This window comes from Cavia porcellus, unplaced genomic scaffold, assembly GCF_034190915.1.
Source record: "Cavia porcellus strain 051 isolate PalLab524CR breed Dunkin Hartley unplaced genomic scaffold, mCavPor4.1 scaffold_16, whole genome shotgun sequence".
Lineage (NCBI taxonomy): Eukaryota > Metazoa > Chordata > Mammalia > Rodentia > Caviidae > Cavia > Cavia porcellus.
In genome coordinates this window covers 15,522,921-15,550,501 of record NW_026947499.1, presented here as the reverse complement: position 1 = coordinate 15,550,501, position 27,581 = coordinate 15,522,921, and the positions used below count along the sequence as shown (strand labels likewise).

The window sequence follows — 27,581 nt, the reverse complement described above, 5'->3', positions numbered from 1 at the left end:
AAGACATAGGCATAGGCAAGGAATTCCTGAACAGAATCACAATTGCACAGGAAATAATATTAAGAATCAGCAGAAAGGATTATATCAAATTTTAAAACTTCTGCACACCAAAGGAAACAACCAACAGTAGGCAGAAACAACATACAGAAGGGGAGAAGATTTTTCCCAGGCATTCCTCTGACAGATGAATATCTAGAATATATAAAGAATACAGAAAAAGAGGACCCAAAATAAAAGACCCAATTAAAAAAAATGGATAAATGAAATGAACAGACACTTCATAAAAGGATTTCTTTATGGTGTTACATTTAAAATAGAACAGTGGTTAACAGAGACTGGAGAGGGTAGGGAAGGAGGAGAGGACAAGCCTTTCGATGGGTACAATGTTATACTTTAATGGGAGGAATAAGTTCTATGACACAGCGGCATGAGTGTAATTAACAGCAATGCATCATCTATCTCGGAGGAGGGTTTCTAGAGGAGGAGACAGCAGGGTATGGGGGCTAAGTGAGGGCAGACACCTTACTGTCAATCACAGCCATGCTTCTTCCCGCTGTGTGACCTTGGCTAATTTGTCTCACCCTCTTGTCTTTATTCTTACCAACAGTACAATGGAACAGTAGCGATAAACAAGATCTAGCATGTATTGGGTGCTTGCCGTACACTGAGTGGCAAATGAATACTGTACACTTATTGATTCTTAGTAATACTTCATATAGCTCTTACGCAAACTAGAGAAGTGCTTGGCGCATAGTAACTACTCAGTAAATGCTACTTAAGTGATATAATTCTCCCCTATGAACACAAAAGCTTGCTTAACTTCTACTTCTTGATCTACTACCTCCTGTATACCCATGATAACTTCATAGATATCTCCCCAAAGAGATAAGTGACGCTTCCAGTAGGAGACAAAACAAGAAGAGGAGGAGGAGGAAGACAAAGAGAAGGAGGAAGAGGAGCAGAGGAGGAGGAGCGGGGAACTGATGCTCTGCGTTGTGAGGATATAAACAGTCATATTTTTAACAACACGTGCTATTACAATACTAGATACACACTAAAAACAAGCCTTCTGGTTTGACCTCAATTGAAATCCTTGTCTGCCCTGCCTGCTATTTTCAGGAATTCATATTTTAAAACACTCACATGCAAAAGCCGTATTTTTCTTGGTTAGGACTCCGGCGATGGCATCTTGTTTGGAAAGCATGGTTTGAACTGTGTTTTCTTTTGCTTTTAGAAGTGCTGCCTGCTGGCACGCACTGGGGAGATGACTGAGCGTCTCCCCTCCCTCCTCACGGCAGCCCTGTCGCCCCGTACACTTTCCTGACCTGATGATGAGGCCCCTCACTCACTAAATTGCCCCTAACACTCCTCATCTTTTATCATGCCTTGCTTCCTCTCCTGTATCACAGCATTACTCTGATTTATGGTCCAGTTGTCCCACCTGCGGCCCAGGAAGATGGCTCCCCTCTGATCGGTTCCATCAGCAGTGTAAGTGGACGGTAATAAAAGCCCGTGCGTGGCTCAGACTTTCAATTTCAATTGGAAATTGAAACTGTGCAATATGATTAAAGTTTAATCTGCATCATCAATAAACATGTGCGCTAAAGCAACGAGGGAGGCTTTACCTCCTGTTTGCATGCCTGGGTTTGATGAAAGCGTGCCTTCTCTCTCCTGTCGAAGTGACGTGTTTATTGTAGTTGTGGTTGTGCACACCCACAGATGTCCATGGGCGTGTAAAGAGTTGATATATCTACACAAAAAGATGAAAACCTTCATATACATATGCTTGGGAGAGAAAATCTGCCCTTTCTTAGATGAAACTGTATTAAATTAGTCTTATGGGTTTGCTAAGGATACAATAGTTTTTCAAGGATTGCTAATATCCGTGTATCTATCTACTCCTTGATAAAGTATTTGTTGAGTGCCTAATGTGTGTCAGATGTGTCTTGGGGTCACACTGATAAAGAGGGAAACAGATGCTGTTCCTGCTCTCACAGATCTTACAGGAGTCGTTAAGAGGGGTGTCAGCATAATAATTAGACACTGAGATGTAAAACTGTCCCTTTATTAAGTGCCCACAATAAATGAAATGGTGTAGTACTGTGAGTGCTGTGAGGAGGGTCATGTGGCCATTCTGCAGTTTAAAGAGGGTTTTGTGTAGGGTCAGCTAGGCTGGAGAGGGGTCAGAGTGGTCCACTCACAGCAGATCGCATCTGCAAAGGGATGAAGGGAAGGGAAGGGGCAGTGGAGCAGCAGAAGGGAGCAGCATGGCTAGAGCAGGAGGAACAAGAGTCTCTGGATGAGGCTGTGGTCGGGGCAAAGAAATCACACAGGACTTTGTAGGATGTGGCAAAAGACAGAGATTTTCTTCTAAGGGCAGCTGTACAAGTCTGGGCATGCAATCTGTGATATTTAAAAGACTGTTGCATAGAGAAGGAAATAGAAGGGTTAAGAATGGATGGGCAGAGATCAAAGGGGAGGCTCTTATGGTGGACCTGGAGAGACGAGAATCACTTGGATTAACTGATAACAGTGGAGATGAGAAGTAGACAAACTTTTATAGCATAGAAATCACGGCTTGTCCTTCAGGCCCGTAGCTGACCCATCTCATCGCCATTCCTGTGTCCTTTCCTCAGTGTATCTCTATCACCTCCATGTGCTCTCCCAGCACCAGACTCTCCAATAAAACATACATTGTTCCATTCATCATACCTGGCACTCTGGCAACTGTCCCTTTCACCTGCAAACTCAGCTGCATCCTTACCCATCCCTTGCTATATCAGCTCTTTCTGGAGGTGGAAGGTAGATCACACTTGCTCTGGCCTCCAGGCCTTTGCAAACATCATTCCTTCTTCTAAGAACACTTTTCTTCTTCCTCTCATGCTGCCACTTGTATGTAAGCCCCAGTTTTTCTTCTGGGCATTCCTCTTTGATCTTTTCTGCAGAACTGGTGCAGTTCCCACGCATCATATCACCATAACTGTGGATTTCTTTGGTTCTTAGCATGCAACAAGCTATGGGAAACTAGAGTTTAAGGCCAGGACTTCTTTTCCATCATATCTCCCATTGTCCTGAACAGCACACCTAAGATGAGCTCAACATACATGGGCTAGGTTGTAGAACTCTGCCCCCTTTCTAATTCCAACTCATTGCCACACACTGTTATACCAAGTCTTCTCTTTGGCAAGATCTTATTCCGCCAATTGTCCCTTATCTCCTGTATACTTTCAATCTCACCATTTTAAATGTGTCTCCCCTTACAACTATAAAGTCATGCTTCCCCCTCGTTAAGAGCAACCATTCATTCTTGGCATCTTCCAAGAGTAGAAACTTCCCGAACTTTCTACTACTCAGTTGAACTTTTATAAAATATACTCTATCCTATTTATTTTTACTTTACCCTTTACTTCCTCTATCATCTGGCTTTCAACAACACAGTAGCATCAGAATAGCTCTGATGACACCTAGGGACCCACCCTCCCCCATAGGAAATTCAATTGTCACTTTTAGCCTTTTATCTTACTTTCATTTTTGATAATATTTGATGCTGCTGATCACCTGCCTTTGGTTGAAATTGTCCTACCCCCAGATTTATGCAGCAATATTTCCTGACACTTCACCTACATCTTTGACTGCAGTTCCTCATTTATGACTCTTTAATGAGCTTTCTCAGCGTTTCATGTACTGTACAAATGAATAAACTGAGGACACAATAAGCTCTATGATTCTGAATATGTTGAATTCAAAATGAGTCATCTGTTGGAGATGTTCACGAAAGCGTCTTTGAGTAAAATGTTATGAGGTCTTGGAATTGCATTGAAATTTTCCAGATGTAGTCAAGTGGTATTTGTAGAACTGAAAAGGTAGGTATAATTGAAGAATAAAATAAGTAGAAGTTATATGACTCATCATCATCTGAGAAACATGGATTTCCTTTGGAGTACTAGAAACAGTTGTCTTTTTACTGTAGAGATCTATACACCTCAAGTGAGCCAGGCAAGGGGTTATTCAGGGTCAGGGATCATAGGGATCTGCCCTTTTTATTAAAGGCAAAGGTCCATGTTTTCTGTTTTTTAATAGAGGGAGCCTGGATAGGCTGTCAAGAGACCTGGTGTCTTGTCTTGGCCCCTCCAGAGCTCAGACACAATGCGTTGAGTGACTTATTTATTCACAGTGAAGGAGTCTTTCTGTGTATGTAAACATGTAGGAAAACAGACTTCTCCAAGGGAAATTATAATATAAAGAGATTTGAAATGTCTTATGATTTGTAAAGAGGAGCAGCCTGGTGCCATGGTTACAGACACAAGCTCTAAAGTTAAACAGACCTGGGTTTAACCTCCTGCTCCGTGGTTTACTTGCTGGGTGAACTTGGACAGGTCACTAGATATCTCAGAGTAACAGTTTCTATAATGTTAAGATAGAAAAACAATCATCTTTTCTGAAAGATTATAGAGAGGGTTAAAATAAGACAATGGCTGCCACATAGTAGCTGTCCCCAAATTCTTACTTGGAGGTGGTAGACACATGGGAAGTGGGGGGCAACATGGGTGCCTTAGATTGAGCCCTCTTCCCAATACTCATGCATCTCATTCAATCAGAATGATTTGCAGTTGGTGGCAAATCCAGCCCTGGGACCAAAGATCTGAGCCTGGTGATAAAAATGCCAGGCAAGATTTGCTACTTCTTTTTTTTTTTTTTTTTTGCCATCCCCTCGTCTCCCATTAAAAATGATTTGTTGTTAGGACGAAACATGCGAAGACAAACGTGATTAAAATTTTCCCGTATTAAATACTTGCGTGGCAATAGTAAACTCGAGCTGAGTGCCCTGGAAAGTTCAGATCATCCATCCAGAGGGGGCACAAACAGCTGGCAAAGTCAGGAAGCTGAGCGAGACTCTGGGTGTGCTCCTATGCCACCACATTTGTACCCTGACATTTTCTTTCTATCTGGTTAATTTCATCCCATTGACTCCATCCAACACAAATTAAAGGTATTAGGGACAGTGTGTGGCCATCGTCACAGCACTGGAAAGGGGGTGGGAGGATGTGCTATACCATCCCATCCTATTCTTCTTTCCCAGAGGAGGAAAGTTGCTTCTGACTTTCATAAACGTGATGGTTCTGTCAAAAATTTATGAAGTCAGTCACATAGGTTATGCAACTCACCTCACAGATTTTATGTCTCTGAGTAACCTTTTGCTTTCTTAAGCTCTGTGGCAGATCAATTGTGAAACTATCCACAATCCCACAGTCCTCCCTGTATGCACATGTTTTGTAATGTGATTATAGCTCCTCTGCATCAAGAAGAAAGATTCTTTTTCAGTCCTTGATATGGGCTGGTCTTGTTTACGCTGAAACAATGCAGCAGAAACAAAGGTATTTCATCTCTAGGGTTAAGGCACAAGAAGTCAAGGCATGGCATTGTCTGTCTTGTAAATAAGTTTCGACTGCTCTGTGGGAAGATGAGAGATATACAGCGTAGTTACCACCTGTCATCCTAACAAGTAACGCGGTAATTTCTAGACAAGTGAACAAGACCATCCCACAGCAGCAAGCCTCTGGTCAAACTCAAAGGACCACAGATTCATGAGCAAATGCAGCTGAGCGCAACCCATCTTGTGAAGACAGAACTGCTCAGATCCCTATAGATACTAAGCAATAATAAGTGCCTGTTGTTTGAAGTCGCTTACCCTTGAGGTGGTTTGTTAAACTAACTGATACGAAGTCCATGTGTAATATTACCTACCATGGCCACCACTTCTTAACATATGCCCCACCCCTATGATAACTTTGCCAACATTGAAAGAGTGGGGTTCCCCCCACCCCAGCTTTGTAGAATCTGGTAAGATCCTCGGTTAATGTAGTAATCCCTCCCTTAGAACACAGACTATAGCAAAGTCCTCTCAGAAAGTCCAAAGTATTTAGTACCTCAAGGGCCAATGTAGACACAATTCCTTGCCCTAGAAAGCCAGAAGAACATGATACACAGGGCTTCTATTGTCCTCCTCCAGGCACAAATGACTGACCTCAGAATTTCTCCTTCAAGGTAACCAGCAGATACCCTGTTGATAAGAAATGTTGGTTAATGAGAGAAAAATTCAGCAATAGAAGTAAATCTGTTTCATCATACTCAGAATTCGCCCTGTCCTATTCGTTTACAGGATAGGGAGAACTTCGCATGGAGTGAACAGGACAAGGACTTGTTGGGCAGCGGTCATCTAGCCCAAGATCCCAAGTCATCCGGCCCTCCGTTCTCCTCTTCTTTGGTCTCCTCACCACCGACTCCTTCTCCTCACCTCCTCCTCTTCCCTTTCTCCTCCACACTCCTCCTCTGCATCCTCCTCTCCTCTCCCTTCTTTTTCGTGCTCCCCCTTTCTCTTTCACCTCCTTTCAGCATCGTTTGCATCCCCCCATCTTTTCCTTCTCCTCTGCCTTTCCACCTCAGATGCTCTTGCTCTTCCTCTGTGCCTCCTGTTCTCCCCCAACTCCTGTTCCTCCTCCTCCACTTTTTCTCCCTCTTCCTCTTCTTCTTCTCCCCTCCCGCTATCTTCTCTCTTTTCTTTTCATGAGGCCATAAGAAAGATTTTACTTCTTCTTTCTTGGGAAGGGCTATTTCCCCAATACCCTTGAAATTTGATGGAAGACTAAATTAAAGCTCAGAAGCAAACCTTCTCTGCTAATTTAGACCAGGGTAGGCAAAGGACACCGTCTACATGGTCTGCAGTAGGAAGGGTAAATAGTGGTTCCAATCTAGGGTGCTTGTGTTCTCCTAATAACACGCATGCACTTTAAGATTCCCTTTACTCACCTACTCCGAACCAAAGATATTTTCAAGGATTCTATGAAAGAGTGAGTGTGTAGCAAGGTCTTGAATGCACAAGAAAGCTGGTTTACTTTAAAAGTTGATCCTGAGGATCTGGGAGAAAATGGCACCAGTGATGTAGAAGATACAGAAGTATAGACAACATTTCACCTATTAATGCTCCTGTAAGAAATATTAGCAGGTTACTAGAGTGTCTGAGGTAGGACTCTGTTTGGGCTAAAAGTTTCAGTCATGTACTGGTTATGATTTGGGAATTTTAACATGTAAGAGAAAATACTTGCAATCTTTTCCTAAATAGAAATCCTTCTTTAAGATAAGAAATCTTCCTTCTCAAATCTGTGTCCGTTCTGCCATCCTTAACATAAGCAGAATTTCCTATTGGAAGGCCATCTCCTGGCCCCTGTGTCCTCTTCCAACCTTGCTTCCTTGTTCTTTCCTGCTTCCATTTGACTTTCCAAGCCGTGTTACACCACTAGATAATTTGTTCCTCAGAGACTTTCAGCACACCCTCTCTATCTGAGACATTCTAGTCCCTTTTCCTAATCAATCCTGTAGGTGTTAACCTTGGCATCCTCTCCTGCAAAAATTAGGATCAGGGGACCCAGGATAGTCCCCTTCTAGGCATTTCCTATGTCACTACCTCCTTTCACATAGACCGAGACCTGGAAATATTGTTTCTTGTATTCACAGAGAGAAAAGATAGATGTGATCACTTGAGATCACAGCACTATAAGATTTGTGCCATTCCATGTCTATAAGATAGTTTTTATGAGCTACAACAAGGGAAAAGCAAAGTATGCATCCGTTCTTCAAATTCAACTTGCTTTAGGTTCTAAAATCTTCCGCATGCCAGCTAGTTATTTATATCATGGTATAGGGGAAGCCTGCCCCTTGGTGCCCAAACAGAAGGAAAAGTTGTAATTGGAAGTCATCACTGCCCTGGGCAAAAGTACAAGGTGGGCCAGCCTTCCCAGGGAAAAAGCAATGAAGTGGTGACCAGGCTGTGATCAAGAAGCTTATCTTGAATGAGACTTGCTCTGTCCCAATTTCCTAAGACTCGAGCAAGAGAAAGGAGAGGGGTTGCTTTCATTTCAGTTAGACCTTTGACTCTGAGAGTTGGGAAACCAATGGGATAATACTGATTGCCTCTTAATAGGACCTTGAATAGAAAACAAAAGAGCGTGGGGGAGGGGTGTATTGATTGACTCCTCTCTGTGGGTGTTCGGATATTTTCTTCACTGCTCTATAAAAAGAAACAGTTAATGAAAGCACATCTAGCAAGAGGATAGCTGTCCGATCTGCTCTTTGCATAAATATCATTATAGAATTTTTTGCAAACACTCTCAAGAATAGATTTGGGCTGCTCCCTCTGTGACCCACAGAATTGGAGCTCCCCAACCCAGAAGACTTTCCCTTTCTTCAACCCACGAATACAAGCTTCTTGAGAACATAGTCTGTGTCTAGGGTATTGGCTATTTCTCAGAACCCATGGGAATGTTACTTGATAATGTAGGCCCTTACTCATGAGAACCTCTAACCACGGGTTTAGTTTAAATCAAGACCCCAAGATCAACCAAACACCAGATTTTGGCAACTCAGTTGGCTAAAGCAAACTTTCCTTAAAGCAATAATATTGAGATTTTGGGATGAGCAGTTAGCTGTCAACCTGTATTAGACAGAACTGAAGTCAAACTTCAGATCTGACACCTGTTTGATAATGTCCTTTATTGTCTTTGTACATCAGTTCCTTCATTTGCACCCTGAGATAATAACAGATCCTGACCTTAACATAACTGCAAAAAATTTAAAGATGACATATATAGTTCTTGGTACACAGGGCAGATGTACATGTGTTCTATGATGACAATGATAATGACTAAATATGACACCATCAATTCTACTGCACCTGTCTCATCCTTGGGCTGTGTTGATTGGCTGGGAGACAGTTTAAGTAAAGAAAGGAATAAATAAGTGCTCAATATGTATCTGGTACCCAATACAGGTTTAAACATAATTAGCATGCTTTGGGCAGGTTGACAGGATGTTTCTGTTTTCTTGCTTATGTTTCTTTCTTCCTTGTCTATTGAAAGGTTTGTATTAGCTGGTGATTTGGTATGCACAAACATTTCCCATTGACAGGAAAGTCAAGGAAAATGCAATCTTACAGCTCAGATATTAGTTCAGTTGCTCCGAGTCTTCTTCGGGTGATTGATAGGAGTTTTATTGCAGTGTACAAATTTGCATTCCTTTCTGTTAGCACATGCAGGGTTTTGGTCTCACACAACATGCCCCGGTGCACTAAAGATAATAGAGCTCTAATGTCCTTGATGGCACTGCATCAAAGCTGGTCAGGGTGCCATCAGCTCAGATGACAGAAAAGACTGGGCCAATGACATTCACACACCCACCTCCCAGTAAAGGCAGCAAAAACTCTAAGGCTAGAGACTGGCAGTATTTGCCAATACAACTTCAAAATTCCATCAACATGCACTGAGCTTGTCTAGAAATGAAGCTTATGACAGCACATTGCGTGGCACAGGTATGGGTAGGGGACAGAATTTTCTTGAATTAATGAACGGATGAATGGTTAATTACTATTAATAGTGATTATTCATAATGCATAAATGACTGAATCAATAAAAGTCTTTATATTGAAAAACAATTGAGGAATCCATATTGGTTGCTTTTTTTGGAAAGCAACCAAATCTGAAGAAAATTGGCTAGAAGAGATGAATATATGACCAAACCCCAAAGACATTGGTTGTCCAGCTGCTGCAAATGTGACAGATAAAAAAGTGACACACTCAAGTGAGTGGATAATGGCTTGGTTACTGAAAACTAAAAATTACTAGAGACTTGATTGAATTTCAGCTAGCATTTGACTGTCAGCCCCAAGCACAAGTTATTATTTTCGTGATCTTTACTAACAATATTTAGGTAATAATATTTAGTCTATAAGCCATAATGAAAGGTTCTATAATACAGGAGATACAAGCTTATGGGGGTAGTCACAGTAAAGAACACAACTACTTTCAAACCTAGGGAAAGTTTTGTTACAGAGGAAGGGGAGTTAAACACTGCACAATCTGAGATGAGAAAGTTGTGGGAGAAAATACTCAGCAACACGGGAAGTATACAACAGTGCTTTCACCAAGTGTATCCTAAGGAACCCTTTGCACAAAACCATCCAGGAATAAACACGCTTCTACTACTGAGTCAGACTCTCAGTGGATATGATCCATATATCTGAATCCTAAAAGACCCTAAAGTCGCTCCTATGTGCTACAGTTTTTAGAAGTCATTTCCAAAAATTGTCAAGCTTACTGTTTAATTTCTTCCTCTCAACTATCAAGGGAGGTAGGAATACTTGCCCCCATTTTATGGCTAGGTATGTTGAGGTTTAAGAAGGTAAAGCAATTTGTCCAAGGTTACCTAGCCTAGGAGCCAAAATGCTGCAAATCAAACACCAAACTTTTATTTACACCCTCTACCTTTTCTATAAGGGTATAGGACAGTGTACATGAGGGGAGCCACAGGTAGTGACTTTGAAAGAGTATATTTTGATAGCAATAAGAGTAGAGATCGATAAAGACAATGATACTGCTTTGTATCTGTAAAAAGAAAGAAAGAACACACCACTCTGGCTGCAGTGGACTTTATCAGAAGACTCTGATTAATGAGCGAAGGCCTAACTCAGCTTCCCTAATAGATGCCTGTTATATTGCCAAGAGATTTCCATCTCCACAATACACCGTGCCTGGGCAGCAGTGCTGCCTCTGCTCGGCATTTGATCAGGCTCATCTCTGTTTTTAAATTAGGAGGTCAGTAAGTACAGCAACCAGTGATCAGGAGACGGAGTTAAAGCAGCTATTAAACAATCATAAGGGGCACCTGAGAATTGAATGCGAACTCTGTGGATGAGCGTTCCATTTGTAGCCAGCTAAACCTGGATGAATAAAACATCCAAGGTCAAACGTCCAAGGTCATGGTTCTGAATGGCCAAGGGAGCCAGACTGACTGTTCTGAAGCTCCACCCTCCTCCCACACAACCTGAAAGCTCACGGAAGGCAGATACACGGTAAGGTCTGGCCACGCAGAGGTCAGGTTTATCCCCTAGCATCCTTAAATTCCCTGCCCATATGGCAACTTTAAAGGACATCCTGACCAGAAAACAGGAATAAGACAACTCACTCAGCCACCCTGGGTTTCTATGTCCCCTGATCCACTTTACTTTGTTTTTTTCAGCACTGGGGATGGAACCCAGGGCCTTCACACTGAGCTACATTCCCAGGGCTTTTTTTGTTTTGTTTTGTTTTAAAAAAGAGAATTTCATTAAGTTACTAAATTGTCCAGGCAGGACTTGAACTTTTGATCTTTCTGCTTCTGCTTCCCAGAGTACTGGGATTACAGGTGCGCACTGTCACGCCTGGCTCCTTAATCTTTATGACTCCTGATGCTAGTCAATATTATTCTATCTCTTTTTCTTGTTTTACTCTTTATTGTTTGTTCCTTTTTGTTAGACTATAAGTCCATGCAGTTAAGGATCTTTGTCCTCAGTTCTCCAAATTCCAGGACTGCCATAGACTTTGCATAAATATCTGTTGAATGAAAGAAAAATACACAGGCACAAAAGCATTCCTCTCTTCCGGAGAAGCAACTTCATTTTCCATTCTGCCTTGGCTTGGTGATGTCATTTAAAGTGGAAAGTTTCCTGCACGTATTTATGGGATATGATGTGATATTTCTGCACATGTGTTATAGCACACACTGAACAAATCAGGATAATTATAATTTTGAGTCCTTATTTCTTTATGTTTGGAGAAATAATAACAATAATGATAAGTATATTATACAAGAGAAGTGAAATTTTTTTCTAATTTAATCTTCCTCATCCCTAAATACCGTGCAAATGTAGCAATGTGGTTTGCTAGATTTGCACCTGCACCAGCCGCCCTTTCCCCTGCCATCCTCCCGTATGTACCCCCTCAGCCTGAGATGCTTTCTTTCCCTGCTCTTCACCTGCTATATTCCTAGGCATCTTTTCTCTCTCGGTTCAAACAGGATTTCCTGAGACTGCTTTTCTTGAATCCACAGTCTGAGCGCCCCCTCTCACGTGCTTCCGCAGCATCCCACATTTCCACCTCCTGTTACATCTGAACACTGGAACATTTGTTCAGTGTTTGTCTTCCCCACAGATTCCACTTTGCAAACTCCACAAAGGCGAGGCTGGATCTTTCCTCCCGTTGCTGAATTCCCTGCACTTTGCATAGCCCTGGAGAGATTTGTGCTCAATAAATATTGCCTTTCTGAATAAATGCACGCACGCATGGCAGAGTCCAGAGGTTACCTCTTGCTGAAATTATCTTCAAACATAGGATGAACAGAGACCCCCATTTACCCCAGATGAGAAGGAAAATTTCAGGTCGTAAGCCTGGCAACAGAGTCTATCTCAATTCCCTTTATTCTCTAAGCCCAGTCTCTCACTGAGCAGATCAAGTCCTTTTCCTGTCACCAAAAACCCTGTCCTGACCCCAGGAGTCGAGGCTATTACCAAGACCTCCCTCTAAATGATAAACACATTAGGGACTCGGCTCATTTGCAAATATATTATTCAAGCTCCTAGCTAAGAAGGAATATATCTGTTCCTGGAGGTGAAAAATTTGCAACTACCTAAGCATCTAGAATGCTTGCAAAATTTGAAGCAATCTAGAGAATTGTGCTGAAATTGCAAAGCCAGGAGGCCAAAGGGAAGAGGTCATGCTAGCTTTACATTCATAAAGAAACCCACAGCTTGTCTAGAGGCCACAAGGGAGGAACACAGAGGCTGAGTGGGGAAGAACAGCACATAGAGACCTTTTATTGCTTTTCTCCAACTAATTACAAAAATCATAAACACACACAAAAGTATTCCATAATTAACCACCCAGAGATAATAACTTTTAACATTTAGCTGTATGCCCTTTTCATACCAAAGAAGATGGCACTGAGGTTGCCTTTATTACTTAACAGCCAGCTTGTTTTCTCTAACAGTGCAGCCCGGTTATATGCCAGTAGCATGTGGGGGGCATGAACTGAGAACATGGGCTTTGTAATCAGACAGATTCGTCTTTTCCTCTAATGGAACTATACGCTAATTTAGTGACTTACGGCAAGATACTGAAACCGTGAGCTCCTCATCTATACACTGGGAATAAAAGTGGAATTGATCTCTCCATGTGAAGAGAATTAAATGGAGTAAAATATATTGGTTATAAACACTGAGCCTGGTGCATGATAGATGTTCAGCTAACTGTCATTGTTACTGCCCCAATAGTATACCGTTAGCAACTACGTATCACCAACATCATTTTCAAAGGCAAAAATTGTTATAGTGAATGGATTTTGCCTAAAGAATTCCCTATTATTGGATATATGGATATATAGGTTTTGTCTTTTGGGGGGGGTAGGACTGTTGGTTGGGGTTATGAAATAGGTGGCCAAGTGTCCCCGGGAGAGAAAAGAAAACAAAGAGAAAGTTTGGCTCCCCGCTAATGCACTGGTACCCCAGGAAGTAATACCAATCAGTAACAGAGGGGTTCCCAGTGAGAAAAGGAGAGGAGGGGAGAGGACAGTGGGAATCTTCCAAAAGGCCAAACAAATGCTCTTCATTCTTATATTAACTGACCAAGTTGTTTTGTTGGACTGAAGACAAGCATAATATAACAGCTTACAACAAACAGAGGGATGTTTTCAAATGTAATTCAGATGCTCTAGCTCCTTTAAAACAAAATTGATTCCTTGTATCCACCTGCAAAGCCTTGGATAAAGATCTGTGCTGTCTCCTTTGTGGGTGTACCTCCTCTCTCTCTGCTATTTCTTTATCCCTATCCAACCAGGCCAGCCTCTTTCCTGGTCTTTAAACCTAGAAAGCTCATGCCTGTCTCAGAGCCTCTGCACTTTCTCTCTCTTTGCCTGGAATGTTTATCCTGGATCCTTGAGCAATGCCATGTTAATGATTTGGGTATTTTTTACCTCCTCTGTAAAGTCTTCTGAGAGCCGTCAATCTAAAATAGCTCCTCTGCATCCTACCAGTACCCATCACCCTATAACTCCTTACATGCTTAGCTACTCTTCGAAGTATTTACTTATATCCATAATTATACATATGTTTGCTTATTGTCTTTCATCTCCGCTAAAGCATAAGCATTGCCCATGCTTGCTTGTTTGCTGATGTAACCCTTGTGCTTGGAGCAGTACTTGGAATATACTAGGTGCACATTTATATGCCTGTGGAATCTATGAAAGAATTTCTTATCTGGCTTGAGATGCTGAGACCAACTGCTATCTATGGCGTAAAATGAATCCACACATTTCTGGTCCCTGGTTCCTAAAGCCTGAATGTTTTCACTTCCTCAAAATTCATATGCTGAAACATAGGCTTTAATAGGCTGATATTAAGAGGAAAGGTCTTTAGGAGGTGATTGGGTGTTAAAGAACAACCCTTATAGATAGGACCAATGCCCTCATAAGAGAGGCCCGGGGGAGATTGTTTGCACCTTCCACCATGAGAAGATACAGTGAGAAATCAACCATCTGCAATCCTGAAAGAACCCCTTACCAGAAACCAACCATGTTGGCATTCCAATCTTGAACTTTCCGGTCTTCGTTATTAAAGGAAATAAATTTTGGTTGTTGATAGGCTACTCAGTGTATGGTATTTTGTTATAGTACTACAAACAGTCTAAGACAACAGTGCACCATAATAGGGAAGGGTAAAGACTGTAAGAATTCATTGGGATGGTGCCTCTATTGCTTCCTACTTGTGTGGTCTTGGGCAAGTTATTTGATCTCTCTATGCCTCTGTTTCTCATCTATAAGACTGAAATGATACCAGTTCCTCCTATATAGGATTGTTGTAAGATTAAATGAGATGATTAATTCAATTACTTAGCAGAATATCTGGTACTTAGGAAGTCCTTGATAAAATATTTTCCTTATTATTCATTAACTAATTCATTAAATAATTCTATTCCCATTAACCACATTAGTTATTTATTCATGCAAATATTCATCCCATTTTTTGTTCCTTTTTCAAAGAGGTTCTCTTTCCCCCACAGTTCATGCTTCTGTTTATCTTTTGGATCTATCCACCCTCGTGCATCCATCTAGTCATCCACTTATGTCTAAACAAACATTTAGCAAGCTTAGTTTTGAAGGATTCTGAGGCACCAGCATAAAGGAATAGAGGCATGAGGTTTAAACACTCCCAGCGTTTACACACTCTTCTGTATTTTGTGCAATTATGTCTGCCATATTTTGTCCAATTAGTTCTGCTACGAATCCCTGATCCCCTTCATTCCCCAAGCCTCCTCTTCCTTACCCGAAGACACAGGCCCAGTGCCTCAACATCCATCCTTCTATCTCCCTGAAGACCTGGGCTTCTTTTCCTATCTCACTGTGTATCAGTATTCAGTTTGTAAACACAGCTTAACCCTTCTGGGCCAGGATTAGCTTTGCCTTAACCTGGGATGTTGTTGAAATCTCTTTATCTAACTTATGCTGGGTCAGAACTATTTCCCTCGGAGCATGGACTACCTGGTACTGAGGCCATTTCCTACATCCCTATCTAGCAGCTATTCTTATAGCTTCATTTTTTTTCAAGTTCCTAAGGTGGGAAGCTAAACAGGGCTCAGGAATGATACTAAAGACAATCACGATAATGACGATGGTAATAAAATGTGTCACAAATTTGGCTTTTACAACATGCAAGGTATGAAGAATGATACTCAAACATATTTAACAATTGGAATGACCCACTTGGTCAGAATCAATGCTAGCTGCCAGTAATCAGCACAACCACGCCAATGCCTCACAACTTCCTATCAGTCCCTCTGAGCCATCAATGTATCCATTGATGAAACCTCTCAATAAATTAGGAGGTAGTAACCCAAACCCATTTAACAGATACACAAATTGAAGTTCAGACAGCAAAGGAAAATCATGTACATGACAGATAAAGCAAGCTAGAATTTGCTGAGTTATCAGTTGGCTTGTTAAGTACTCATTTTGTGTACTTACATATCTATTATGAACACATTTTTGTCTGAGACAGGGTCTTGCTCTGTAGTTCAAGCTCGCAATCACTATGTGGTTCATGCTAGCCTTCAATTTGGAACAATCCTCCTATCTCAGCATTCCAAGTATTGGAATTCCAGATATGCACCACCACATTTGGCTTTGGAAATATTTGCTTTATTTAGCAAACATCTTAGTTGCAATTTTTCCCATTTTAAAAAATTTTGTAAACTTTAGAAATCTTACAATCAAATTCAAAGAATATTATTTTGGACATACCTATGCTTTTCAGCTTGGTTCATCAACTTCTCTCTTGCCCTCCCTTGTTCAGAAACAGCACACATACACACACACACACACACACACACACACACACACACACACACACCTTTTTTTTTTCCTGTCCCATTTGAAAGTTACAACCACCATGATGGTTAGTTCCTGTCTACTTCATCAAGCTTACTATCAACCTCTGTCTCACACACAACACTATTTGCACAGCTCCTTGAATGGCTTCCCATGCAACCCAACCAGGAGAGATCTAACCTGAGCTTCTTCATATGATTCAGATGCCTGATGCTCGCCCAGTCTCCAAACAGAAGACTCCTCACCTTCAGTCCAGCTAAATGGATTCACACTGAGAAAAGGGAGAGGCTCTTGTGAGAGGGATTCTAGCCTTGGGATTGGACTAGGACTAGCAGGGACTTATTTGGATGGGATAAATCCCACTAGATACTCTCTCTTAGCAACTTGAACTAAGAGAAGATCATTTCTAGAGAGTTACAGGCACTGACACTACTTAAAATGAGTAGACTCAGGAGCCACCATGAGGCTAATGCCAGGAGGAAGCAAAAGAAAAATGGAACACTTGCCCAGAGGTAATTTATAAGAAATACATGTCTTAGTCACTTTCCTCTCCTTGGGACAAAATATCCAACGTGGCAACTTCAAAGAAGAGAAGCTTATTTTGGCTCATGGTTCAGAAGATTCAGTCCATGTTTGGTTGGCTTAAACACAAAAACAACATGGTAGAAGGACCTGGATGGAGGAAAGCTTCTCATATCATGATAATCAGAAAGCAGAGAGCAGAGGAGGACCCAGGGAGGACTCTATACCCTTCCACGACACACCCCCAGTGACCTGCCTCTAATTAGGCCCTACCTCCTAAGAACAAGTCAGCTGTAGGGCCACCATGATCCAATTATCTTCCATGAACTCAATCTCCGAGCCCATGAGACTTTCAGGTGACATCCCAGATTTAAAAACAACAAATATACATACATACATATATATAAGTAAAATCACAATCATGAACCCACTTCATGTTGATAACAGCAGCATATATACTGCTGTCTCTCCTATTGCAGTAGAGACACAGACTAACAATATAATCCATATGGGGTCACACAGCAAGCAACTGGAGGAAACAACGCTTATAACTACTGGCTTGGCTCTTTGCCTGCACTTCATGGGGCCTAATGTTTTGTTTTATCTGGGTTCGCATGAAATCTTTTGGAGTAGCATAGCAAAGCCTCAGCTGCACCTGAGTTCTCCAGAGTGGGTTTCTGTGTGGTTGGCCTCTCCTGACACTTCAGCACACCTCTGTTTGTGTTCTGGATTTTCCGGAGAATGATACTCGTGTCAGTCACTCTGACTGCTTAGAAGTTTGCAAAAGTGCACTCACACATTTTCCGGGGAGCTGAAGATGATGCCAGAAGATTAATTGTAAATGACCCATTGTGAAAAATTTGATACACACAAACTGTCTTCTATGGTTTTCTTATTTAGACACCAACTTTGCTTTATTATAACTATAAAATATTATCAGGGCTTTCACATTTGCACCTATTATGTTATACAACATAACCTAATTGCCCAGAAAAGATCCTAAGATTCAAAGGTTTGATTTTTCCCACCGTTGAGCTTTTCAGGGAATGATTCCTTATTTGACTAGGGGGAGACGTTTGTCATATTGAAGTAACTAATTTTTAGAAAATTAGCATCCTTCAAAGTACAGACAACATAAATGACAGCAAACGTAATTGAATCTATCTCTCTCTGTTGATTTAGGAGGTACTTTGGAACATGATTCCCTTTTATTCCAGACTATTACAAAATCTGAATAATAAAATTAACATGCATTTGTGAGAGCATTCTAGGTGTTACATGGTTGCAGGATAAGTTCAGACGTGAATGTCACATCTAATTTTGGAGGCTGTTTATCAGAATCATCCAACTCGTATTGCACGGTGCACAAAGACAGCCCCACTGTTTGGGGGTCAGTATCCTTCCTCTGAGCCAGTTGTATGCTTAGAATTTCTTCCTTGAGCAGCTGGACATTAGCTCTGAATTTCCAAAGCAGTTAAAGGAAACCATGGGGTTTTCTTATTTGGAAGATAATAATTCCCACATAGGAGCAGAATTTGAAATTTTGCGATTTTTATATCATGTTTATTATAGAGCCTTGTGCTTCATAAATGGTACTTGTTATTAAGGAAATGCCTGAGGGCATGAGAGGCCAAAATTCTATTTTTCAGGTACCTCCTAAATATTCTGTCTTGTATTTGCTTCCCTAGCAGATGGAAAATCAATTCTACAGCAGGATTCCCTTCCCCCACCCCCATTAGAGAAAAAACTCAAGTCCCTCTTAGTGGAGGAAGATGCAGATAGAAACACAAGGAATGCAGGAGGACAGATGTCACCAGTTTAAGGAAGCTTTGGTGTCACGGAAATCCATAGGACCTGACCTGGGGGTGGGGGGAAGGTTACCCTTTTTTTTTTCTTAACTCTTTTGAACCAGGACTTTGCAGCAGCCTACTTCATAGCTGGACACAGTTCAGTGGTAACAGTGTTACGAAGCATTCTAATGGAATCCACATCTCTTCCTTTTTTAACTTCTGCCTACTAAGTTCATTTGTTCTTGCACTCAGCAAAGGTTTAGGGGGGCACCTCCTGTGAACCTGGGATTTTTCTGAGTGTTGAAGGAACACACCAGGAAATGAGCCAGACCTAGGCGATTCAGGGAAGGCTTCTCTGAAGAAGTGACATTAAGGTACATCCTGACTAAACAAAGTTAGCATCCAAGGTTTTCCTTGGATCTGGAAAGCAACAAAGAAAAATTCTTTAACTTTTAAACACTTGAAGTCAGCTGTCTGATCACATTACCTGTTTCTGTCCTGTTCTCTCACTCAGCACTGACCATAACGGTGCACATGGAGGACTTTTCTCACAAAACAGCATTTTCTTCCCTTGAATGATATAAACCGAGGCACTTTATCATTCAAACTGGATCCATTACCAACAGGCTCCATCTAAATTTTCAAAAAGGGCAATGCATCTTCATTTCTATCATGGATAACCCTGCTAATGGACTGATGACAAAAAATTATTCCTTAATAGCAACAAAATGATTAATTGTGCCCAAGATTCTACATCAAGGGAGTCTTTCCAAGCTGGGACTATAGCTCAGTGGTAGATGTCTGGAGCCTTGAATTTCATCCCCAGCACTAGAAAAAAAAAAAGAGAGAACACCTTTCATCTTTCTGTTGGAAGTGTTTTTAGAATTTCAATGATGTATCAACCAGGGAGCCAGACTAGAGAATAAGGTAGTTTTATGCAAGTGGGGTTCCCTAGAAGGCAGATGTCAGGACAGACTTAGGAATTCAGAAGGCGGGAAAGCAATGCATGGGAAAAGGAAAGGAAGGAAGCCAGCTTAGGCAAGAGCGGATACTGAATCTCAGTGCAGACTTGACAAGCTTTCTACCTGTTGGAAACGAAGCTGTCTCTACCTTGGGTATCTAGGACAAGGTCACTGCTTCTCATGAGTTTGGCAGGGCCACAGGAGAAGTGTACACAGCTCAGGGAGCTGACGTACGAAGTGACTTGACTTCCACTGAGATAATATAGACACTTCCCTCTTGTTCCCTGTCTGTGTAATCACCACGGCATGATGTTTTACTGAAGACTGACTGTTCTTTCTGCCTGGATCTTGGCCTCCTCTTGGATTCTCTGTGAACATGCTCTTGCTGGCTGTACAAATCAGCAAGCTGCAGCTGTTGGGAAGTCCTTCCTCCCGGTAGGAGAGGGTTTCCACCGGACCTCAGCTTTCTTTACCTTGACTTTCTTCTTCTTTTCTCCATCCTCCATCATCCTCCTTCTGGAATTTCAAGAACTGTGCTGAGCATGGAACCTACAAGACCAACAGGGACTCTAGGACAGTGTGTCTTTTAGAGGAGCCACTCAGTGGGCGCATTGAGGTCTTTTAGCAACCACTGCCTTTCAAGTCGTAGGCCAGAGATTGTCCTGGGATATCTTACAGCTTTCACTACTTATCTACTGGCCAAGGGTTCTCCTGAGAACAGAGGAATTTTGGCTTAAAAATTTAGGTAACTCTGATAACAGCTAATGTAATTTGTGTGTGTGTGTGTGATACCAGGAATTGAACTCACAACCTCACACTTGCCAGGCAGGCCCTTATGCCATTGAGCTAAATCTCCAGCCCCAATCTAACTCCTTGAAACTACACAGTGAGTCCTTTCTTTAAGACAGATATGAGCAGCCTATCTCCATATATGCCACTATGGCATGAAATGCAGTGCACAGTAGAATGTTCTAGTCTGGGATTCGATTCTGATCATATAACTATTCAAAAATAGAACTATATTGCATGGAAAAACTACAAAACTTGTTAACAGAAAACAAGGGAGATTTTAGTGAATAAGAATATGTCTCATTGTCTTGTATTATAATATTTAATATTATGATGACAATACTCCTCAAACTAATTTATAGATTCAATATAATCACTAGCAAAATGTAGTCCCCTTCAGAATTCCAACTGTTTTTGTTATAGAAATAGACAAGTTAATCCTAAAATTCATGTGGAATTTCAAGAGACCTCGAATAGCTAAACCAACCAAAAAAAAAAGAGTAGCAAAGTTAAAAGATCCTCACTTTCATACTTCAGAAGGTATCACAAAATTGTGGTGATCAAAACAATGTGGTACCAAATAGACACACATAGGTACATAGATTCAGGAGTCCAGAAGTAAACCCAAACGTTTATGCTCAGTTGACTATCAATGAGGGTACAAAAACTGTTTAATAGAAAGAAATAATCTTTTCAATAAATGATGCCAGAAGAGCTGAATATAAAATCCTATCCAACAAAAATTAACCCTAAAATGGGCAAAAAAAAAAAAAAACTGTAACTATGTAACTCTTGAAGAAACAGATAGGTATAAATCTTTGTGACTTGTATTAGGCAATATTACCTTAAATATGAAAACAAAATTGGAAAGAGTAAAATAAAAATAGATGAACTAGATTTCATCAAAATAAAATTTTGTAATTCAAATAACACAATTAACATGAACAGATGACACAGGTAATTGAACAAAATATTTCCAAATCAACTATCTGATAAAGCTCTAGTGTCTACAATATATAAAGAACCCTTACAATTGAACAACACCCTGACACATAACCCAGTTTTTAAAATGGGGATGTGTCATGTGCTAAAAAGTAACAACAGATGCCAGTGAGGCTGTGAGGGCAAAGGAATACTTCTACATTGCTAGCAGGGATATAAACCTGTGTGACCACGGTGAAGATCAGTATGGAGATTGCTTAAAACACTAAAAGTAGAAATCCCGTTAGACCTGGCTGTGCCTCTTCTGGGTGTCATCCTGAAAGTCATCGTATTACAGTGACACATGCACACTCATGTTCATAGCAGCACGATCTACAATAGCTAAATCATGGAAGTGGCTTATGTGCCCTCACCTGATGAATGGGTAAAGTACACACAGTACATATACACACTGGTGCAATACTCAGCCATAAAGAAGGTTAAATTTAAATCATTTGAAGGAAAATGAATGAATCTTTTTTAAAAAGTGTTTTTCTTGATACATATAGCGATATGTAAGGCTAACATTCATCATAGGGAATTTGTATCTGTACATAATATAAGCTGACTCTTCTGTTTTATCCATTGCCCTGCCCTCCCTTCAACCCCTCTTACCCTCCTTACTTTCAAAACTTTGTTTCCATTGTCTTTTTTCTTTTCTCCCCACCAACCATCTTGTTCCCCTTCCATCTTGAAAATTTTCTTCCCATTTCCTAGAATCTGTTGAACATCTTGGGCCTTATTTACACTTTTGATTTCTCACGCCAGAGAAAAAATGTGATATTTAAATATGTGTGCCTGATTTATTGCACTTACGTGGTCTAAAGGTGCATCTATTTACCTAGAAATGTCTCAAGCTTATCCCTCTTTGTGGCAGAGAAGTACTCCATTGTATAAAAAACCCACATCTTCTTTATCCACTCATCCATTAATGCGTGTTTGGGCTGTTTTCAAGATTTACCTATCAGGGCTGGAGATTTAGCTCAGCGGCATAAGCACCTGCCTTGCAAGCAGGCAGTTGTGAGTTCAATCCCCGGTTCCGATAAAAAGGAAAAAGACAAAAAAAAAAAAAAAAAAAGTTACCTATCACAAATTGTGCTGCTATAAACATGGGTGTGCATACACTGCTGTGGTATGCTTTTAACTGTATGAGGAAGATACCAGGAAGGGGAATTAACTGGGTCAAGTGGGACCTTTAGTTTTAGTTTTTTGAGAAATCTCCATTTCTTTAGAAACAGGCAAGAGAATCTGTGGGGATGGGAAGGGCATGTGGGGGAGGAGAAAGGGAATGGTGGGGTGAAGCGGGGAGTATAAAATGATCCAGATGCAATATGAATATGTACTAATTCTCTAAAATGAAGGTAATTATCATGTGTCCAAAATGTATCAATAAAAACCTTTTAAACAGAGAAAGTAATCAAATAAACATGCAAAGTTGCTTAACACTTGTCCAATAGAGATAGGTATCAAAACCATAAGAGATAAAATTTCATATCTACTAGGGTGGCTATAATTTTTTTTTTTTATCAGTACCAGGGATCGAACTCACAACTGCCTGCTTGCAAGGCAGGCGCTTATGCTGTTGAGCTAAATCCCCTATAATTTTTTAAAATGGAAATTGTTGAATGTTGATGAGGATGTTGACTACCTGGATCCTCAATCCATGGCTGTGGAGAATACAAAATCACACGAGACACTTCAAGAATGTCTGGCAGTTTGTTTAGAATTAAAGAATCAAACATAGAACCCAATAATTTATGTATCAATTTCATCCAAGCAATGTGTCTGAGACAATTGGAAACACATGCTCAAATAAAACTTTGTACACAGATGTTAAGAACAGCATCATTTAAAAAAAGTCCAAAAGTAGCAACCATCCAATATTCATCAATGGATAAATGCATGCCACAAAATGTGGTACTCCAGACAATGGAATATTAATCAGTTATTAAAAAGAATGGAGCGCTGATACATGCAATAATAGGGGTGAAACATGAAAACATTTTGTTATGTGAAAAAAAATCCAAACACAAAATGCAACCTCATGTGTGATTTCTTTTACATGAAACGCAAAGAGGAAGTAGATTCCTTTTAGGGTGATAAAAATATTCTGGGTAGTAGCAATGTTTGTACATGTACCCAAATGTATTAAAAATCAATTTAAAGGGGTTACAAAGATACATTTTGTTGTATGTGGATTTTTATCTCAGTTAAAACATACATAAAAAAGAAAGCCGTAGCTACAAGATTCTGTATGAACAACGTAATAAGACAGACTTACTTAATCTGGGGCAATCACAGAAGGCCTGAGGAAGAATGTCTTTATTGTTCCTTTCATGGTCCATCTGGTGACTGTCAGGTATCACCTTGCCTCACATCCGGGGCCTTGAAGACCCCGGAGACCAGGAGAAGATGAGCTGGGTGATGACTCCTGACCAGGACACATTATCTCCCCAGCTGACCAGCAGGCCAGGACGGTGAGGGAGGCGGGAGAAGAGGGACAGGAGACAAGGAAACATCCTTTTCTTCCCTTTGTCTCCAGAGCCAGGTGACAGAGAACAGAAATGGGAAATGTAGATCAAAATGTAATTTTCTCTTACAAGCTGTGGGGAGGCCCAGGGGCTGGGTAGGTAGCCTGCCCTGGGGAGCTGCTCGGTTGGCAATAACTCACCAGCAGCTCTGCACAAAAGTGAGCTTATTAAAGGTCAAAAGGAGCCAGCGGGGGAAGGGCTGATGGAAGCAATAAAGGGCCACCAGAGAGAGGGGGCCACTGGGAAAGACGGGTTCTGATTAAGAACTTGTCCCAAGCGAGGCAAGGCGGGTCATTCATGACAGCAGGTGATGCTCCCAACATCCGCCGGGAGGACAGGGCTGGAAAATGCTGCCTTTGTCTTCCTGGCCCAAGATTTTCCCTGACTCCATTCAAAGATCAATTGTTAATCAATGAAACGCTGGCTTATATAAGAAACCATTATCACTGAGTCAGAAAAACAGCACTGAGAGCTCTCTGACTCTACTCACCAGCCAGTGAGGAGAGCCCTGCTAAACTCTCTAAACTCTCGGTCGGTGGCTGAGAAATGACTGAAGCTTTAGTGCTCAGATGTCATAACTGCAGGTGCCCAGGTCTGACCAATTCATCACATCACCATGATCACCATCACCATCATCATGGTTGTCATCATCATCATCATCATCAGTTTCTTCTGCTAGCTATCAAACACTGGGCACAGCTCACAATCTTATTGAATTCTTTCAACAACCTACACACAGTAGTATTATTCTTCCCACTTTATAGCCAGGAATACTGAGGCTCAGAGAAGCAAAGTCACCTATTCAATAGTCCTCAGCTACGGAAAGGCAGAGGTAGGACACAACACAAATGTATCTAATCCCAAACCCTGGGGCCTCAGCCAGCAGAATGGACTGCTTCTCTCCATAGCCCCACGATTACTGAGCACTTACTATGTTCCTGGTCATAAACATTTTGTTGTGATTAAGGCTAATTTTTTTTTCTTTCAGATCCCCAGTTTTCTTGCCTATCACATGGAGAATTATCACTGATGTTTTACTCTAAAAGCAGGTGTTACCCATCGACCTCCCTTTGGCTATATAATGAATATAGTCTTGGAAAATGTGCACCTCACACACTGTCTTCCCTTTTCCATGCACGCCAGGGCTAGTATGCAGCACAGTTCAGCAAAGACAGGCTCAGAGTTCTGAGCGGAGACCACGACAGATCCTTTGATTCATCACGGATCCTGGAATCAAAACGTGAGGCCTAGGGGCTGGGGAAAGTGGATATAGGAAAACGCAGATGTTAAATAGGCAGAGTTGGACTATGAAGACTCAGACCTGTGCACAGAGGTACAATAATTCCTTGCTAATTGCTGTTTTGTCCCTGAGATGCTGACACTGCATTTTTTACACGTGTGCACCATTTAAAAATATTTTTTCAGACATAAAGTTTTTTTTTTTTTTAATATTAACACACTGATGGCTTCTTTCATAGCCCTCACTTGGGTTGCCAGTAAGGGCTGCCTGCAAAGCCCAACAAGCACCCAGTTCTACAGAGCATGGAGCTGCAGAAGCATTGTTACCTAACAGGAGAAGTAAAGGAGGTGAAGGGGTGGTAGAGAGTTGGGAAACGACTCTGTGTGCACGTATGTGTGTTATCATAGCAGGTTTTTGACATTAGAAAGTTCTAGAACTTTTATTTATTTAGGCTCTATGTAAAGTATATAACTTTGTTGCCATTTTAATGAATCCTTTGTAGCCCAGTAATGTCTATGAGACTTGATCATGCAAATAGTTGCTTTTCAGGGACCACTGATGTTTCTGGTACCAAAATCACATCCCCTCTACTCTCCTCCAACTGTGACCTCATAGACTAGGCATAAGGATGCTATTCTATGTGAAGCATCTTCCTGGAACTTAGACATCTCTGCTTCTCTACCTCTATTCTTTCTTTAAATCTGCAAGAACAATCATCCTCAGGCAGGGAAATCCCACAAAGGTGGGGGTGTTAAAAGCCGCAGGGTAACTGGGGAGCCTAAGCTGTGTACAAATAAATGCCTGAGCATTCCTGCATTGGAGACTTCAGACAGACTTCTGGGAGGCAGGCTGCACACTTCCCAGATGCCCCCGTGGAGTTGATCCCATTGCCTACAACAGAAGCCTGAAAACAATGAATTCCTAATTGGTTTTGCCTCATTTCTTGATTTTATTCTCTCTCTGCTCCTTTGCTTCTGCTTTCCAGGATTGGCTACCAGAACAACCACTGCCCTGCAAGTACTATATCAGTCTGTGCTTTGGGGAAATCTAAATAGACCCCCCCCAACCATGGTAGTTTTAAGGAACATAACTTCCATGGTTGGTGGGTCACTCAGGAGTCAATCAAAGAAGTAGACTCATTAGGTGGAGTAAAATGTACTGGAGGATTTGTCCAAGACATGTGACTTTACACTCAGTTGTGAAGCAGAGCAAGTGGTCTCTGCGAGGCTGCTGTCTTGGTGCCTGATGTTGGAGTTTGAAATCTGCAGGTGGGCAGTCAAGGAGGGAGGGAGACATGAAGTGGGGAGAGCAAGGACAAGGACCCCTAAGAAACCATGCCAGTTCTTGCTGCCTCTGACCTTGATGATGTCAGTCTCCACAAGGAGGAGTTGGTGCCCATTATGATTTAAATCTAAAATATCATCCAAGAGTCTCATGTGTTCAGAGGATGGGCTTTTGGAAGAAGATTGGGCCGTGAAGGTTCTCACTTCTTCCGTGGATTAACTGACTGATGTAATCATAACATGAAGGCATTACCTGGAGGTGATGGAGACAGGAACTCGGGTCTAGCTGAGAGGAGGGGGTTATGGGGTCCTCGCCCCTTTCTCTCTTGCTCTCCCTCTCTGTTTCCCGGCAGCTTTGCTCCATCACACCCTTCTGCTATGATTTTCTGTCTCACCACAGGCCTAAAAGCAATGGATCTGAGTGACCATGCACTGACCCCGTAGAAACCAAGAGCCAAAATAAACTGTTCTCCTTTAAGTTGTTTTTTTTTTTTCAGGTATTTTGTCATAGTAATGAAAAGCTGACTAACATAGCATTTCTCATTATGAGGCCAAACATGTACCTGGTTCAGGAGTTAGAGAAGTTGAAGGAGAATCCATGAGAAATCAGTCCATACCAACATGTATGAACCACAAGCTGTCTTGCCTGGTCTATAGACTGAAAAGTAAGATGTCTGTTACTGCATTTCCATACTCCAAACCTGTCACAGAAGTCCTTCTGATGGCTTTGGGAACATACCGGGAGAAGGATACTGAGGAATGTGATGCAGCCCAGCTGAGTTGAGTATTTTACAAAGCCACCACAGTAAGTGAAGAATTCTGTGCATTATAAAACATCAGACTTACGTAACACATCCCCCCAGGACAAGTTGTACTTGGGAATGTCTTGATTAACATCATTAAAAAGAAAAATTATTTCATTCTCCTCAACCACTGAAGACAGAGCTGTACAGTCAATAAATTTGTGCACTGCAAAATTCCAGGGTGCTCTGTACACATGGCTTTTGATGTGAATGGTGCTGTCCCTTTGAGTTGAGTGATGAGGAAGCCCCATGTATAAAAATGAGCCACAATTACTTACAGGAGTTTTGGTTGGTGATGAGAGGAAAAAGTCTTAGAATAGGTCCTCATCCCATTTGGTGTTGCTTTGGAGGTCAGCCATATCTTGGCCAAAAATCAATGCATCATTGTTAATGGGACTGAACTAAGCAGAGGAGAGAAGCTGGGATTAGAAGGGGACA

General features: G+C 41.4%; 1 long non-coding RNA gene across 1 annotated transcript; it reads right to left on the bottom strand.

Annotated features, from left to right (window-relative positions):
- Window positions 1–343: 343 nt before the first annotated feature.
- Window positions 344–27,581, bottom strand: LOC134470791 (uncharacterized). The gene is made up of 3 exons (XR_010039955.1): window positions 27,422–27,581; window positions 5,928–6,061; window positions 344–5,451 (listed from the first exon to the last, which is right to left on the bottom strand). It is a non-coding gene; the product is annotated as an uncharacterized LOC134470791 (long non-coding RNA).